A 17,918-nucleotide genomic window follows, 5' to 3' on the forward strand; every position below is an offset into this window, starting at 1 on the left:
AAAGATGCGTAACCAAGCAGGGTAACTGTTCTGACACTCTGACCTTGTGTATTTAGCCCTTTTGCTCTCTTTGTTATTATTGGTGGTGGTGGTAGTATTGTGGGTTATTTTGTTTTTTTAGACTACTGAAGATAAGGATCATGGTTCCTGCACATCTATATACATAGTCCAGCATGTTTCCATGTTACTGTAGTGTAAATAAATGACCAGTGTGATGCAAAAAGAAAAAAAAAAGATGCTGTTTGGCACACACAAACAGCTGAGAGGCGAGAGATAGATGATAATTGCTCAAGTTGGCTGGTTTGTTTCTATCCTGTAGCCAGAAAAGGCATTTGTTAGAAAAGATAAGAGAAAGATAACATCAACAAATAGGCCTTTGAATTTATCAAAATAATCAGTGATGCATTTTAAAATATGAGGATCAGACATTTCTTAGAGTATTAGTAAAGAATTTTAACAGCTTTATGCTGCAGCAGACAGTCCTAATTTTGAAGTTGTTTTAAATGTCAGAAAAACTGAGACCTAAAATGCTTGGTAAAAATAATATAAAGCTTATTTAGCTTCTGAAAATTGTATTTCATGTTACTGCGTTAACCAGTGCATAGGTACACTCTGTCATAGTGACAGACAGACTTCTGTTAAAAGTTTGAAAAAAGGTATGTTTTTAATGTACCTGACGGGTTGCTTTGATGTAACCTCTTCTTCCCCTCCCTTTGAATGCAAGTTCAATAAATACCTCTTTAAAAATAATCTCTGTTTAAGTCAATTCAGAGACAAAGCTGATTTGTACAATAAACTAGACTGAGCTATTAAATACCATCAAAAGAAAAACTGACTCTGGCCTAAGCTTGAGCTCATCATAACGTTTAAAAGGAAGACTCGGTTCAACCGAGTATTTTAAAAACAGTTTATAAGTTACTCTGCATAGCAAGGAAGGCCTAATGCTAGATATTTAATATACTTAAGTAGCTTTCTGCAGCCCTTGTACCTTGTGTTTGTGCTTTGGTGGGTTAATGTGGAAAAGAGCAGGCAGGATTTGGGAGAAGCACATCACCTCTGTTCTGTTATTAGGTGCAAGCAATCCAGGTGTGATCTGGGTGCTGAAGGTGACTTTGAGAACGAGGAAGGTAGCACTGGACAGTGCTCTCTGTTGTAAAAGAGAAAAGTTGCTGGACCGAAGAACGAATCAAGTTTAGGCTAAGAGATGAGAAACTTGCCTACGTAGGTGCACAGGACCCACCAATGATTGAAAAGGTTGGAGACGATACAAATGACTGGTTACTTCCTAGTAGTACCTCAGACTGTTCAAACAGTTACTCACGGGGACATGCTCACTGTGTTTAGTTTTATGAATCCATGTTGTAGGATGTTACAGTACTTAAAGATACTTACAACATCTTGCAATAAAATTATGTTTTTCGACCACTTCAGTTTCTAAAATGTAAAAACCTTCAGCTCTTTTCAGTCTAGTTCCACTGTGGTACTTAGAACTGTTCTCAGAGAGTGCTGCATAGAAAATGTTTCCATTGTATGAGAATCTCGTTCTTTTTAAGTGTTCTCTCCTGCTCAGAACTAATGGCACATTACCTCTGAGTTTGTGGGTTTATCTTCGAACTTTTTTTTTTAATCATTTAGTGATTTTCTTTGAATTGAAAAATAAAAGTAAGTAGAAACAAAATTTCCAAGAACATATTTCATATAGTATGAGACATTTAACCCAGTGACATTATTTTGGTAGGATAGCCTACTGTTAGCTAGAACTGGTTAAAACAGAAGATGAAGCCCATTTTTCAGCAGTGAGCAGGTAGCAAAGGACCTTGCAAGAGAAAAGCACACAATTTAAATAATTGCTCTACCCTAGAGCACACATTTAGCGTAAAACATCTTCTTCTTTTAAACTGAAATAAGCATTTGTCATGTTGAGTAATAGCAGTGAAAACTGAGCAGCATTCATCAATGTCAAAATAATAACATATCTTGCCTGCTTTTTAATGTGACCATTACTGTGGAAAAGGTATGAGTGAGAACAAATACTTTTAATCTGATCACATCACAGAAGAAGATTGTCTTGGTTTTGCCCAATATCGGAATGTTTTCTCAAATTGTAGCTGGGAGGTAGGACTAAACCATTAGCAGGAGATCTTACAATAAACATGAGGGCTTTGAAAGTCAAATTTTTGCATGCCTTTTCTCTTAACAAGACCTAATATGAAAACTAAACTAAACTACTGGATAATACAAAAACAGAGAGAGCAAGCTGCATGGAAGTTGTAGTCGCAATACATAACCTCATCCACACTCAACTCTTCTAACAGTATTTACAAAAGTCAGCCTTATTTTTCGCTGAGCATGTTGTGTGAATTCTAATAGCATTTGCTGGCATATATTATTCATTGTTTCTAGATATAACCCATTAGGTTTCTCTAATGAAATGCGGGCTGTTGTTGTATAGTGGTCGTGTGAATTTACCTATGAAAAACAGTATCCTTCTGCGTCCCCCGTACCCTTGCACGGCTGGCAGCTAATCCTTCACACTGTTGCTAATGAAAGACACAGTAATTGCAAATATGCTTTCACCATTACCATGAGCTATACTGCAAACTCCTCAGCTGAAATCAGTAAAGCTGCTCAGGAACCTTCGATAAAAGTTAAAGACTACAGTAAAATTAGCAGTCTGATCCCACATTATTCTAGGCTATCCAAGGTACATTTTTAAAGCCAAAATATACATGAAAGCATAATAAAGGGGGAAAAATATCTTCTAATAAGTAAGGTTGTATACCTTCAACCTTTGTTTGACTAAGACTCTTCTAATTGGAAAAGCCACCTTAAATCAGCCTGACAGAAATGTTCTCCTGTCTAGACAGCATATTTAGTTAGAGCAGGCCATTAATTAGGGGGACATGGTTTTTGTGTATGAACTGCACAAATTGAAGTCCTCCTTCAGACTAATTTAAAGGTTTAAATCTGGGAATTTCATAGCTAAGCATATCACAGAAAAACCACGGTAGGTAGGGGTAAGCCTTACTTTTAAAGAACATACTGCTTCAGCTAAACACTTGCTTTCTGTAGAATTTCTTTACACTGTTGAAGGGACAGTTTCAGTGCTGTCCCTAGTTTAATTCCCGCTATATACACAAAACTCTTTTCTTTCCATTAAATAATGCTTTTAATCCAAATCTACTAGTCTCTCAAATGGCATAGACTAAAATTCAAGGGTTGTTGACCTGTGAGCTAGTATTTCGGATAGATTATGCTATTTGCATAGGTCCTTTAAGGGCAACCAGACATAATCCTTCAGTTCAGCTTGACCTTGTGAGCATTTTGTTAAAACAACACTTCTAGGAATGGATTTTATGAACGTTTTGAAACAGCATTTTCAAAGGGATATGGTGGATGTGTAGATTTGGAATTATGTTTTGAGATTAAGCTAGATGTATTTAAGGTAGTTTATAATTTATTTTTTTATAGAGTGAATATATTTTAATTCAAAACTTTTCTCAAGTTAATCTGTAGGGCAAAAAGAAAAATCATATAGTTTTACTAGTAATGTTAAGGAAACTCAGCTATGCTGTACAACTAATAAAAGAAATCTGCCACTCAGTAAATAATGCTGTTCTGCAGCTTGACTGCTTTCCCTTAAGCTCAGCAGATTTCTCAGGCACAAATCTGAGGAAAGATAGGTACTTTAAAAGTCTTTAGTGAAGATGCACCTTCAGACTACTGCTCCGTATGTTCCTTTCGAATCTCATTTTTCTTTTTAATGAGGAGCAGATTTGATTACATGGCTCTTCTCAGATGCAACATTTGCATGTGTGTGAAGAATCTGCACGTCTGCTGGTAATCAGTACTGTATACAGCCATCTCCTCCGGCCAAGGGGCGGGTGAAAGTTATGCCTTTCTTAAGCAGTTTGAGCATTTGTTACTCCTGGGAGCCATAACCCTAAAGCAGCTAGAAAAAATATCTTTACAGCTTCTACATATGCTTTACCAGGAAAAATCAACTGCAATTATGCAGCGATTTAGCTCTTATAGTTCCAGTAAGTAAGTTTTAATTATTTGACAGGGAAGTATTATTAATTCTAATGAAATATAATCATTATAATCTAAAGATCTTTCTTTTATTATTTTTCTGCTGCTTCATTATAGTAATACATTTTGTCTGTGGAATGGTAGGTTAAAAATAAGACAAAAACATTTCTATATAGCAGCCTTAACAAAGTATTCATACAAAAGAGAGAGCTTGTATTCTGGCTGCTTTATTGTTCCTTCATGTCTTTTACCTACTAATAATTTGCTGTACTTTTTTGAACTATCAGTGCTATAGTGCGTTTACTGCTTATTTACTTATGCAGTAAATACTCTCAACATGGTAACAGTAGAAAACAAGGTAGAGTAGCTAATCCTGAATGTGAAGAAATAACTCGAGAGCTCACTGCTCGCAGGTCGCAGAATGCAAATTAATCACCAGATTTGTTTTGTTCGGTGTGTAAATACCACCTCAACATTAGCTGTGCTGTAATTACATTTTAAATTTAGTTTTAATTAGTCTTTGTGTTTCAGTGTCTGATGGAGTCTTTGGGGACTGCTTTTTACTTAAAGTCAGAATTTAGCGTTCTACCAGCAAATTAGTATAAAGCAGCAATGTTCTTGCTCTGTTGATCTTTATAGTTGCATGAAAACTGAAAAACAGCTGGTCACCACTGTAAAACATGATGAATGTTTACGATGAAGAAAAACTAATGACTTGGCGTGTTGTAAAAGACTGACATTTTAATGTCCAGTAGGAGCTGTGGTTTGATGCTTTATACTTCTACATTAATCTAGAACATTTTTATGCACTGTATGAAATACGAGGTTGTGATATGGTTTACTCCGACAGCAGCATCAAAAAGCATCTTTGTAAAGGAAGGCTAATTCATAATGAAGAACAGGTATCTGAACTACAATTCCCATAGAGTGCTATTGCAACTCAGGAAGCAAAGATATGCATTAATGGATGCAAAATAGAATGTTTCAGTTTTTATCTCAAAATTTACAGGACTTGCTTTCATGCTAAGAGATATTTTGTTTTAAACTTTTTTTGAAAAATCGGGAATTTCCCACAAGGATAAAAAGGTAATTTTTGAAAGTTTGCCTTCCTATTTACTTCTTCATAAAACAGCATTAAAATATAAAACATCATTAATAATTATAGGTCTCTAGTAGAAAATAATAAGACATTCATAGAGAAATTGAGAACTTTCTGCCAGTTATTCTTAAATATTTTTTCTGAGAAATCAGACTGACAGGCTTTTACCCTAATCTTTTGAGTCCTTTTCTTTCCTTCTTTCTTTTTCTTTTTCTCCAAAATACTGGGTGATGTTAAAACTGGTTCTGATGAAGGTAATTAAGGATAAACAGCAAAATACAAACTACTGAGGCCTTCAGGCCTGCATATGACATCTGGATATTCTTTCTATAAATTCATGAAAATTCCTGGCTAAGAGAGGAAATATGCCCAGCAAAAAGTTCTCATCCACCTGTGCACCTGCTTATCAGAAATAGAAAAAGAAAAGAGAAATAGAGAAAAACAATTTTGTTCTGTATTTGTCTATCAGAAATCCAGATCCAGAATTCAAAGTCAAGAGCATCTACTTACTGTTAGTCATAGATGGAATAAGTAGATACCAAGGTTTAGTTTGATCTTTTAAGCGGCTTTTTAGACGTGGCTTGTCTTCTACATCTGTCAAAGAATTAAATTTGTTTATTTAGAATTTACCATATGAAGTTGCTAGTCTGCCTTTTGTCCTACATCAGACAGAGCAGAAGAACTCTTAGCTAAAATTTATACCTTAATGACATTCTCTTCCTTCTTGGTCTCTCATCTCCTGCAGAAGAATATCACAAAAATAAATGCAAGTAGAATTTCACATAGCACCTTTTAGTTTTAGTAGCTCTCAAATTATTTGAAAAGGAGGAGAATATTACCTCAAAGGCTTATTCACAGCTTTTAATTTTATTCTGTAATATTTATGTTAATGTCTACTCCTTCTCTGTTCACTGCATCAACAAGTAGCAGAGCCCAAACATTCCTCATATTCTTAGAGAGACAAATTTGGCTCATACGCAGAAAAAAATCTTCGAAAAGGAAATGAAAAAGCGGCATATTCTACAATAAGATTTCCTCAATCTCCATCACTTCTGGAGGCAAAGAAGTAGCACCACAAATTTGGAAAGAACAAATGTAAGTTCAGATAAGCATCTATCGTAATCAGACTTAGACGCCGAAGACATAGTCCTCATGACACTTTGAGGGTGCTTAATATTTTGTCCACACTGAAAAGTGTTTTAAAATACTTCTAGATATTTTTCCATCTAAAGTGGAACTATATTTCTAGGGGACAGGACAAAAATATAAATGTTTAGATTTCAGGCACTTTTAACTGGGTGGGTTATCTTTTAACTAAGCCGGTTTGTTCAGCTTTAATTACAGACTTTCAAAGACATTTTCCTATCAGAGTTGGGCTGCACCAAGACTGATCCCTGGGAAAGATAATGTAGTATACAGTCAGTTTTGTTCTCTTCCCTTAAGGCATCTGTTCTGAAGAAAAGAGGGAAGTGCTCCAGGGTTTCAGTCTGATTTTTGAGTCCCTTTAGCTCATATCACAACACAGTGCTTGAAAAATAAATGCAAGAATAACAATACAAGAACAAGATTTAAAACTTAAACTTCCCTTTGGGACTTTGTCAGCCAAGATAATACAAACAGCCTGTCCTCATTTTTAAATGATTTGTACGTTGTTTATATTAATTATCAATACTTCAGCAGAAATCTGTTGCCATAACAAAAGGAAACCTGCAACTATATACACAGGATGTGTGAAAAACAACTGTAATGACTAAAAGAAGAATTAAGCAGTTATCCAAGTTCAGGAAGGTTGAAAGGCACTAACAAAATCCTTCTATTTAACTGTCATTATTAGATCACATTTAGAAATCCAGCACAGCAGATTGCTTTAGTTTGTGGTGTTAAGGACAGCCTTTCGGAAGTGGAAGCCATGTTACACTGAATGATTAAAAGGACTGTCTGAAAACAAGCTTAATGGAAAATAAAATGTCTAGAGAACATTATATTACAGAATAGTGCTTTAAGATTAGTGCAAGAAAGCATATCTTACCTTTTTTCATGTATCAGTGGCTGCACTTCAGTGCCTCCGTGCTGTTTAAAGTGTCACTGGTAGTAATGCTGAATGGATTTACAACAGAAAGACATATAAGGTAGCAAGAAACTTAACCATTGGCATACTAAAATACTAGTTAAAATACTCAATACGTATCTCAACATGTATTTAATGCATAGCAGATACTACTCCTTTACAATCAAAGTGTGACTTGCTGACAGGTAGTATCTCAGTGAATCTTTGGAGGAAAATTATTTTATTTTACAATGATAATAACAGAGATGAACAAACGTGAGTTATACTGTTTTTTCGTGCAACAGTAGTGCATGAAAAGGTGATGCATGGACTGCTTTTGTTAAGGGGAAGAAAAGAGCTATGTTTGTCATAAAATGAGAACAGAATTTAAGCAGAACTAAAAACATGATTCAGTGGGAGCCAGGGGAAGTTCAAGGACAATGAATCAAGTAGAACAAGGTGCTCTGTCCAAACTGAATGGAACTTAGGGAGCCAAAGGAAAAGTATGAAATGACCAGCTGAGACAACACGATACCACACAGTCTTGTGGTGAAAGAGTACCTACTTCGCTCCTTCTTTAAAGGCTCACCTTTGTTCTGCTATTTTGTTCTACACCGCGTTGCCTCCAAATTACAGCCTAGTCTCGAGGGCAATGTAACTAGGCCAATCACTAGCCCTAGGCAGGTATTTGCTTTTAATGGTAATGAGATAATAGTTAGAGACATAGCATTTCAGGATACCAACAATCAGTTTAGTATTACCTGCTTCTAAAGCAGTTGCCCCCATACAACTATTTGTTTCTGTGGCAGTTTTGCACATTGTAAAGACAGATCCACTTAAGGTATCAGTTATGGGCAGCTTCTACAGATGGTTACACAGTTCTTTATCAATAATTGATCATTTGTATTTACAGCCTTGAGGCCTCTGTATTTGTCTTCTAAGGAGTAAGTGCTATAATACAGTATTTGTTTGCTATGTTCTTACTCTAGTATCATCGATATTTCATGCTACATAACAATGTTTTCTTAAAAGCACATACATATATATATATATGTATATATATATATATATATACAGCCACTTATCTATACATATATATTTATAAAAAAATTTAAATGTTGGAACTATTTGTTATTAATATCTAATTACAGCAACATTAGTGGTAGTTTTCAAACTGTTTACTTAAATTTTGGGGGTTCTCTGCAGCGTACAACAAAAAAGAGCCAAAACAGCCAATATTCAGAAAGGACAAGTGGCCTAATAGACAGAATGTGCGACTGAGAAACTGTAAAACTTTAAATCCCAACTTTACCACAACTTCATATAAAGCTCCCAAATTTCTGCCTCAAATTTTCATGGGTTAAAAATGAGCACTCTGATATATATAGGAAATTTCTCAAATATTAAAATGAAATTTAATGCTTATCTTGGATTATATTCATAAAATCACATGGGGGTGCAAGATTTAATTTTTGTTGCTGAGTGGAATCTGTGGCTGCATTTGATGCCCAAACTCCTATACAATCTACAGGGAACTTAAGAATAGCATGCAAAATTCCCAGTTACTGAGAAGAGATTACTAAGCTAGCCAGTGGAGTATGCAATATTCTTACAGTCAGTCAAACAGGAATCTTCTGTCTTTACTTATGTGTCACTACTTACCAGTTGACTTCAAATGGCAGAAGAGAAACATCGTTGTTGGATGCTTTTAAAAATAGCACTGTGCTTATGAATTTGCATGAAGCCTTGCAAACGGTTGTCATCCACCTATATATCTGCTTAACTACACACTAGAAGGAGAAAGAGAGGAAAAAAAAGTTTTGTTTTGTTTTTCCTGTATTCATCTATCAGACAGCAACCCAAATCCAGAAATCAAGGGAGAAGACTTCTACTTACTGTTAGTGATGGATGGAATAAGGAGATACTGAGGCTGAGTTTGATCTTTAAGCAGCTTGCCTTCTACATCTGTGGAACAGTTCTGTATAAAGTGAACTCTCACTTTAGTTAGATACCTAAATTTTGGAACACTGAAATATTTCTTAAGCGTACAAACAACAGCAAACCCAGGCTGTTGAGTGCCCTAACTGCTAGGGTGTTTGTATGTCCTTTTGCACTCTGATAAATATTTAACTATTCCATGCAAAATCAAGCAGTTTAAGTGCATCCTGGAGCACCTTCTCCTAGCTGTTGTTAAGGCACATTTATGGGAGGCAAATATTGGTTTAGGTCATTGTAGGCTGGACAGTATTTTTAACCTGATCTACTTCCCACACAATCCTGTTTGGCAGAAAGGCTATGGAACATCACCACCTCCTCCCACTGTGGTTTTTGCAAAGCTCCAATGAGTATGTGCTTAGAAAGGAGGCTTAGTGGCCCATGAAACTGAAACAAGCATGCAAAATGCCCATTTTTTGACTCAAAGTTAGGTAGTTTCAGGAAGTTTACTGATAAAAGCTTAAACACATACTGATTTGGAGGCTTGAGGATGCAAATTTGGGTAGTGGCATCCAGCTGCTGCTTTAGGATCGTAAAGCTTATACTCATGTTACTGTATTTGAACCCATACTTCAAAATAAGAAATACACTTAAGTGGTTAGAATTACTATAACACAGACTGTAGATTTCTGTCTGGACAACAGAGGGTAACTCATAAATCTTAGCACAGATTCTCTCCATTGGTATTTCCTCAGCTTAGAACTCCAGAGAAGTGAGTACACCCACTCCGAGTCTTGTTCAAAAGCGTATATTAATCAGTAGTAAAACACCTACCTGCTGCTTATCTGAGGGACTGGAAGCAATTCTTATAGTCTACAAATCATAAACAATGAGAGGAAACAAATAGTATTGATAAATTTATCTGTAAGCGCAACTTAACTAACTTGAAATGGGAGAAGTAAGAGATCTAGAAAGCGATGGCTAAGATCTGATACTTACTTTTCCTCAAAAGTAAGGCCATTGGCCTTATTAAACATGCAAAATGAATTGTTTGAGAAATATTTAGCAGATCTGACAGCCTTTGAGACCTGAACAGCTACCAAAGTAGTTATAAATATTTTTAGTCTCACAAAAGTACTGACAATTTGCTTGATGTAATGCATTCTTGAATAAAAACTACTTTAACCTCTGAAAAAATTGGTACCTTTCATGGTGACACTGCAATTCAAATACTGTTCTCTGTCATCATTCATAATCAGTCAGTGAACTATATGATACTGACAGCTTTGCCCTGACAAAAATAATTTGAGGAGCCAGGACACAGAAATTCCTCTGTCTGGGGTCACTGCATGATCACCTACTGACCCAGAAGTGCCAAAAAAGTAATTCTGAAGGGCAACTGGAAAACACAGATATCAGCTGCACTCAGAAGGGAGTCTGGAAGATCCTTGTTTAATACTAAGGATAATAAAATGTAGATCATAGTTATTATTAGAGGATAATTGAAGCTAATAGCATTTTTTGCAACAGTCAGAGACTGAAGTCCTAAATTAGGCCCTGTTGATTCTGTGTCCTCATAAAGGACTTTGCAGTAACAGCTAGGAGCAGTGGCCATGACGTCCAGGCTCAGCTGCTTCATCAATCCTTTCCCTGTAGTTTTAATTAATGAGAGAAAGGTGAATGGTCATAAGATTATGAGTCTTCTTTTAAGCACTTCATTTAACTGACACTTCAGTTTTTATGGATACAGTTTCTTAAAGATCACACGACAGCTATTCCTGCAGTTATGTGGGGCGATATGCAGTTTTTGTCTTTCATTTTTTTTTTTAAGTTATGCTGAACGCCGTGCTCCACAATGGGCAGCCATTCTCCGTTTTCTCCAAAAAGCGTAGGTTGTTCTCTGGGGGGAAATGTTGCTGTTTAAGTCTAGGGGAGGTTATGAGATTTTTGTGTGTGTGTGCATGTGAGTGAATATATGTGTGTGTGTGTGTGTGTATATATATATATATATATATGTAAATATATGTATTTTTATATGTATATACACATTTATACACACACACAAAAAAATACATATATATAATTATAGCTTTAACAGATGTTACTGAGGTTTCACAATAGGCCAGGCCTCTGAAACTGGTACTCCTGCTGAGGACACAGATTATACGTGGTAAGCCAACTCACCAGTCACCTAGCTGCTGCATACAAGCAAATTTTAGTACTGGATGAACCCCTTCCCGTGTCAGCCAAATTCAGCTGAAACGCAGTCAAAACAGCTTAATATCAAACTATTTCTCTGACATTGTTTCTGCTATTTCTCATGTCTACCAAAATGAAGTATAGTTTGGATGATAACTACCAAGCAAAGGGATATCATATCTAATGGTTAAAACTGACAAAACGTTTAATAAAATAAGCGTATTAAAATTACAGATTTTGTCATGTGACTATAGACCTGCACCCTACACTCAATAATCATATTAGATTCCGTGTCAGCAGTGGTTATAGAATGGCTTTTTTTGTTTGCATCATCCTCAAAGGCAGGAAAATACCAACACTTCATGCAACAGAAATTAAATACCTTCTCTAAATTAAGAATTCCAGCACACAACTGCATAGAAAAATCAATCAGGAAAATTCTCATCTTTGTGCAAATGAAGCTAATGTCAAATTAATCAAGGCCTCCTCTTCCATCGAGTCCATTCCTTAGAATAATTTTTCCTGTGGGTCATCTACTGAACAGCACGTTAATAGAAGGAATAGGAGCTGACAGAAGCAGACTCTTCAACATAAAATAAGAAAAAAAGTATTTTTCTATGAGGGAGACTGATCTTTATTCTAGTACAACACAGAAAATGTTAATGGTCCTGAAATATATAGGTACTACTCTCTTCCTCTATATATGAAAACTATACATATATATATGTGTGTGTGTGTGTGCGTGCGTGCGTGCGTGTGTATTGTAAAAGTACACTTTGCAGACTCATTCAGATTTTAAGTCAGTGAGAACCTGCTCCTTAACTAGGATATGTACATGTTACAAAGAATGTAGGAAAGTCCTTTATGCCCAGATACTTTAAATTATTTAGCTTCCAAAACTACTCTTTAGTTTTACAAGAGCTAAGATACTAAATACTGAAATCAGTCATTGTATTTCAAAGAAAAATTAACATTACAGTAACTGCTATTTTTGTCAGTTCTAAAATATCTATATATAAGGTTGGTTTTGCAAGATGATCCATTTTCAATCATGATCAAACACAAGTCCTTACAGATTATGTCAACCAACATAGCATCTACTGGGGCTACCAAAAAACAAATCAAGTCAGCAGACTATCTATCTGAAGTGTTAGCAGATGCTTATCCACTAATCTATGGCCTAAGTCTTCCTAACTGAATAGCCAGTGATAAAAACTGGGCAGTAATCTTGATTTGACATTTTTGGACTGTTCAGTCACCTACAGCTGAAGCTTCTCTACGAAAGGTCTGAAGAATAAATTTATACAATAAATATGCAACTAAAATAGGTTAACTGCTGAGTCACTGAGTTCCTGGTAGTCTCAAGACCAATGCCTGTTGCTTTTTGCTTGTTATTGGGCAGTGAATTACCAAATAGCAATCACTCAACTACGTTAGAACTAGTATGAAAACTGACATGAAAATGCCATGGTGTACATTTTACAGTGAGTTCAATAAAAGTTCTCCTCAGATAAATTAACTCAAATTTAAGGTGACACAGTAAGAATGAGATCTGAAAGAGGACTTTGACTTTCACGTGCCTGCATTCCTAACTGCCAGTTCCAGCCCCTATAATCCCTTTCTTCTCATGGACATTGTAATTTAGTGGGCACCTCCTTCTTTGACATTAAAGTGTCTCCGAATAGTAAGTTCTTTTTGTACTAGAACCACTCCCCAGGGTCCCTAAACTTAGTGACACAGTATCTGATGTGCTCTCACCTTGATAAGTAATTGATTTAGTTCATGCTGGTTAGATAAGATCATCAAGAAATACTTACAGCTCTTAGTGGTAATTGTCACAGTCACCTTCTGTGCGGTACCACAATAGCTACATAAGGAGCAAACAAGTTTGTCTAGCGATGGCTTCTGCTCATTGTAACTGGACAAGATGGTGGGAATTGACCCATGCTGCTGGGTGAATTAATTAGGTGTTGATAAGTAATTAGTTGCAGCATCATGCCAGCCATAGTAGATATGAAGGCGAGCCCAAGCAAGTTAATGTCCTCTGTTTCTAAGGGCCTTGGAGATTTCATGATCTATGTATAGTGAGCCTTAGTTCAGGCTTTAAGAGTGTGGGCAAAAGGCAAGTTAGTATCATCTGCATTTCACATACAACAGTGTGTGACTGGCATTAACATGAACTCTACAGTACTTACCAGTCTTATTGTAGTCAGGAGAGAAAGGCATACTTCACATTTCAAATTGACCTGATCTCTAACCAAATGATTTAGATTTTCCTACCAAGTATAAAATGTTACAAGTGAGACATCATTTTCAATTAAATTTAAATTTTGTGGGTACAGAATTTATAAAAGGAGATGCCAAAATAACCGGAGTACATAGTGCTTTTAATGTTATTTTAAATATCTGCTTCCTTGGTATGACAGTTCTAAAGTCTTAATTATCATCAGTTCTGTTTAAGGAAACAGAGGGTTTATTGTATTCATGAATAAGAATACATTTCACCATGGTTCCATACAAATGGAACCATTAACCATTTACAGAAGTACATGGAATTAACTTAAAACCAAATCAAAGTGACCCAGAATTGATTTTCAAAAAGCCTGTATTTTATAGCTACTCTGGCAAAATCCATCAAAAAATCAAGTTGATTTGAAGCTGTGATAAAGTTCCCTGCAGTGCTTCTCCATTTATATTCATGAAAGTGTCATTAAGAGCTAGAATATATTCAAAGTGCCAGAAGTCCTTTAAGACAGTCCCATGCTAAAGATGCAATAATTAAGGTGGTCTCAGCTTTCCCACAAAGTTTCCTCATTTTTATTAATTCAGAAAAGAATTTGCAGGTCCTCTCCAGAGATATAAAACACAAACTAATACTGAAAATAGAAGGATTAAGTTAGCTCAATTTAGCTAAAAATGATACTCCTGAAGAATGAAATTGAGTTCTGAAAGTCCAGAACTCAGGCAGTTGAAAGTTAAGGTTACTATAACCATCCCTGTTAGAGATATATCACAATCTATCACTTGATTGCATTATTGCAAAATATTGTTTCTGTTTGGAAATAACTGTGGGGCGTTAGAGCAGCAGGCTAGGTGAAAGTTATGGGCAAGGCAGGAAACATCATAACCAGTAATGGTGCTATTAGTTCTTGCTAGCACTGTCTTGTTCCATTTTTTCCTCATTAAAGTAGGAATATTCCTACTATTTCTGGCTACAGTTACATGTTTCTTTTACTTTCACATTTTGCCTTGTGTCTCTCGCCCGTGCCTGCCCCCTCCCCTCTCCGTAGTACCGCCACCCCAGACGTCATGGTGCAGCACAGGCCACATAAATCTCTGTGGAACCACCTGACAAATCCATCTACAGAGTCGTTAGTTTAACTGCCAGAAAGTTGCCGTAAATGATGACTAGAAGGTGGAATTTATTACAGAATTGGTTAGCCTGAAAAAGTAGTTATCTCAAACCCATGCTTCATTGTGGAATTTTCTAGAAAAAAGCAGAGCATCTTGGAAGGATCAGCTACTACAGGACTGTCATGATACAGTGGTGGCTCAGCTTATGAATTCAAGCCCCAGTTCAGGAAAGCACTGAAGTATGCTTTTAGAGATGTTAGTGGGCATTTTCTAGTCAATAAGTTTACTAACAGAGGTATGCTTTGCTGAATCCCCAAACATGCAATATTTCAACTAATAAACATGGAAGATTTATTTTAAGTAACTCCTCATAGGAGGAACGGAAATTAATATTTTGGTATGGAATTAGGCATACCAGGTATCTTCAATGGGATTTACCAGTGCTCATGAAAGGGAGCAAAAGCACCATCAAGATTCTGACTTGAGACCTGAGAATCCAGCAATTTTTGTAAGGCAGAAAGTAATATTAGAGCTAATATCTTTTTGCTTGAGTCATTATAAAAATAGATGTCATGCGTAGCTTGATACTATCATGATGCTGCTTCAGACTCTGACCCCTTTCTCTTCATAGTCTAAAGCTGCCAGAATTCTCATTTTTCAAACAGACTGCAAAGATTGTATAATGAAAATACTGCTTGTATTTAGCTCTAAAAAAAAAGTACTAATAGGAAAAATAAGGGAAGGAGGACCTTGGTTAGACATTGGTAACTTCCTTACTGTGCTGGGAGTTTTTTCTTCCCTCCTCCCTCTCTTCAATGAGTAGAATTCTCCCTTTCCCTTCACAGGGTGATCTTTCATATCTTATTGATGTGGAATGTATTAAATTACTCTTAAAAACTTTTTAAAGCCATAGACATCTCTTTTCTAATCATTCTTCCCCAGCTCTGATGCACTAATGATGTGCATTCACAGCTTTTCCGCAGACAACTTAACCACTGGGATTCTAATATATTTATTAAACATGACATTTCAGGTACAATAACTTAAAATAACAAGTTTTCTCCATTTTTGGAACTGATTGAGATTTTGTGCATGTCTCTCAGCTGTGTTTTGTAGAGACAATGAACTAAAGTCACACATAAGGAAGCAATGCAACATACCTTGGCATAACAAGACTTTCTTGTGATCAGATTCTTCTTTGGTTCACGCATGCATCATCTCTGGACTTAGGCCAGTGGTGCCAGGCTCATTGCCAGGCACAGCTGTTCAGGCAAAACTGGATGGACTATCTTTTCCCCAGACTTGGCTTTTTTCCGATGAACTTATGTTCTTAAATTATCTCATTAATAATTCCTGTAAGAAATTACATAAAGATATTTTAGTCAAGTGTAATCTTTTGTTATGGCTTTGTATATCTTTATTTGATGAATGAATTTTCAGTAAGTGTCTTGTGCTAGTATCAAAATTGTTACCTGCTCTGCAAAATGTTTGAATTAAAACAGAATTCTTAAGGGCAAAAAAAAGTTTAAATCTGAGAAATCCCTCTTCTGCATGGAGACTGTTACATCCAATTTAAATCTCCTTGAATTTAAAGACCTTGCACATTGTGCTTATGTTTATGTATACCATATGTGATGTCTGCATTAAAAATAATCACATAAGCATCTCCTTATTAGTCTTTAGCATTCACCAAAGGGAAAAAGATAAACATATGTTTAATGAATTAAGGCTTAAGTGCTTTCCTGGATCAAGTCCTGACATGCTAAGGACAAACAGAAAAAGCTAGTGAATCTGAAGCATGCTTTTTTGCTGCTTGGGGAAACCTGGATATCTGTTGGGTCAGTAGGCTCAGGCAATTATTAGCCAGGGAAAGAGACCACAAAGGTTGATGAGAAAACAACCGTCTAGGCCATGAGAGCTGGCTCGCACAGAACCATTTCGTACATAGTTCATTCCAGGGTGGATAGAGCAATGATTAGAGCACTTACCTGGGAGTGCTTACATACTACTAAGGTAAGTATGTACCTGGAGCTCATTCATCATTTTCCCACTGACTGGTGCAACTACAAGACTATCTTAAAATTTATCTCTTTTTTTCCTTGACCTTTCCTTCCTCTACACACCTCTCTCACAGACATACCTGGCAGAAAATATACAACTGCAAATATATCTGTCTTTTGCAGGAACGTGTGGTTACCTTTTCTTCTTCCCTTCCTTACTTATTGAACAAAGACTTCAAAACACTAATCAGAAATTACCATTAAAATAAAATCGATAGAAAGGTTATAAACTGATAAGAACAGCTTTTTCAAAAAAGCATATATTGCAGTGCCCTTCACCAGCAGATTTGGAAAATCAATTTGCCATTTTTAGTTTCTGTGCCCACTGCCATTTTAATGAGCTTATCTTCCCAACCACTGGTAGCAAACTAAAGAGCAAACAGTCTGAGTCAGTGTGTCAGTCTGAGTCATTTTATAGAAAAAGCATCTGCTTTATGCAAAAAGTATTACAACAATAAATGCATCAAAGAAAATACTCATTGTTTATAGAGGGCAGAGTTCTTTAAATATGGAAAAGGTCAAAAGTGTTCATATGTGGTCATAAAACACTGGAACTCTCCATTTTAAGTAAGATCCCAACATACACATAAGATAACCATAGTAAAACCATACCATACAACCATACCATAAAGTCCTCTGATATAATGGACATGCCTTCACTACTGCATGGTTGTCTTAACTTATTTTTAGCCTTCAATACATGTATATGCAGTGAACTGTATTAAGCAGACAAAGTAGCTCACTGAGACAAGTTTTCAGGAGAATTCAGCAGTAGCAGGTGATATTTTGAAAAAAACATTTCTAACTTGTTAACTTTGGAGCTTAGCAGTTCAAATTTATCAGTGAGGAATACATTCTAAAACAAGCTTTTATAAAGGGAGTACTCGAAGGGATGCTGCTAATAAAGGCAATCTAAACAAACCCTTCTCCCTCCAAAGCAACAAACCAACACGACTGTCCTTTCCCCACAAATGACTGGTAGCTCCTTCACATAATCACATGAATAATTTGTAATTAAAAAATAAAAAGAAAACACTGTCAAGAAAACTTCTTAGCATGCTATTTCTCAACTCACCAGTTACTCCAGAGCATCTGAAAAGATAAGTCTTTTAACTATATCCACACTATTCTTGGGGAGAAGGGTCATTTCCACATCAGTTGAGAACAAAAATAGATGTTTTAGCTTGCATCA

The 17,918-nt window shown here is 36.0% G+C and overlaps 1 long non-coding RNA gene across 2 annotated transcripts in view; it reads right to left on the reverse strand.

Moving 5' to 3' along the window:
- Positions 1-17,918, reverse strand: part of LOC134153685 (uncharacterized) — a 48,079-nt gene that overhangs the window by 6,247 nt on the left and 23,914 nt on the right. For both annotated transcript variants that reach the window (XR_009961203.1, XR_009961202.1), the window contains exons 6-10: positions 15,827-16,019; positions 8,841-8,968; positions 7,161-7,228; positions 5,834-5,870; positions 5,642-5,725 (exon numbers count right to left, since the gene is read on the reverse strand). This is a non-coding gene — a long non-coding RNA (uncharacterized LOC134153685). The remainder of the gene's footprint in view (positions 1-5,641; positions 5,726-5,833; positions 5,871-7,160; positions 7,229-8,840; positions 8,969-15,826; positions 16,020-17,918) is intronic.

The sequence above is a fragment of the Rhea pennata genome, chromosome Z, assembly GCF_028389875.1.
Source record: "Rhea pennata isolate bPtePen1 chromosome Z, bPtePen1.pri, whole genome shotgun sequence".
NCBI classification, from domain to species: domain Eukaryota; kingdom Metazoa; phylum Chordata; class Aves; order Rheiformes; family Rheidae; genus Rhea; species Rhea pennata.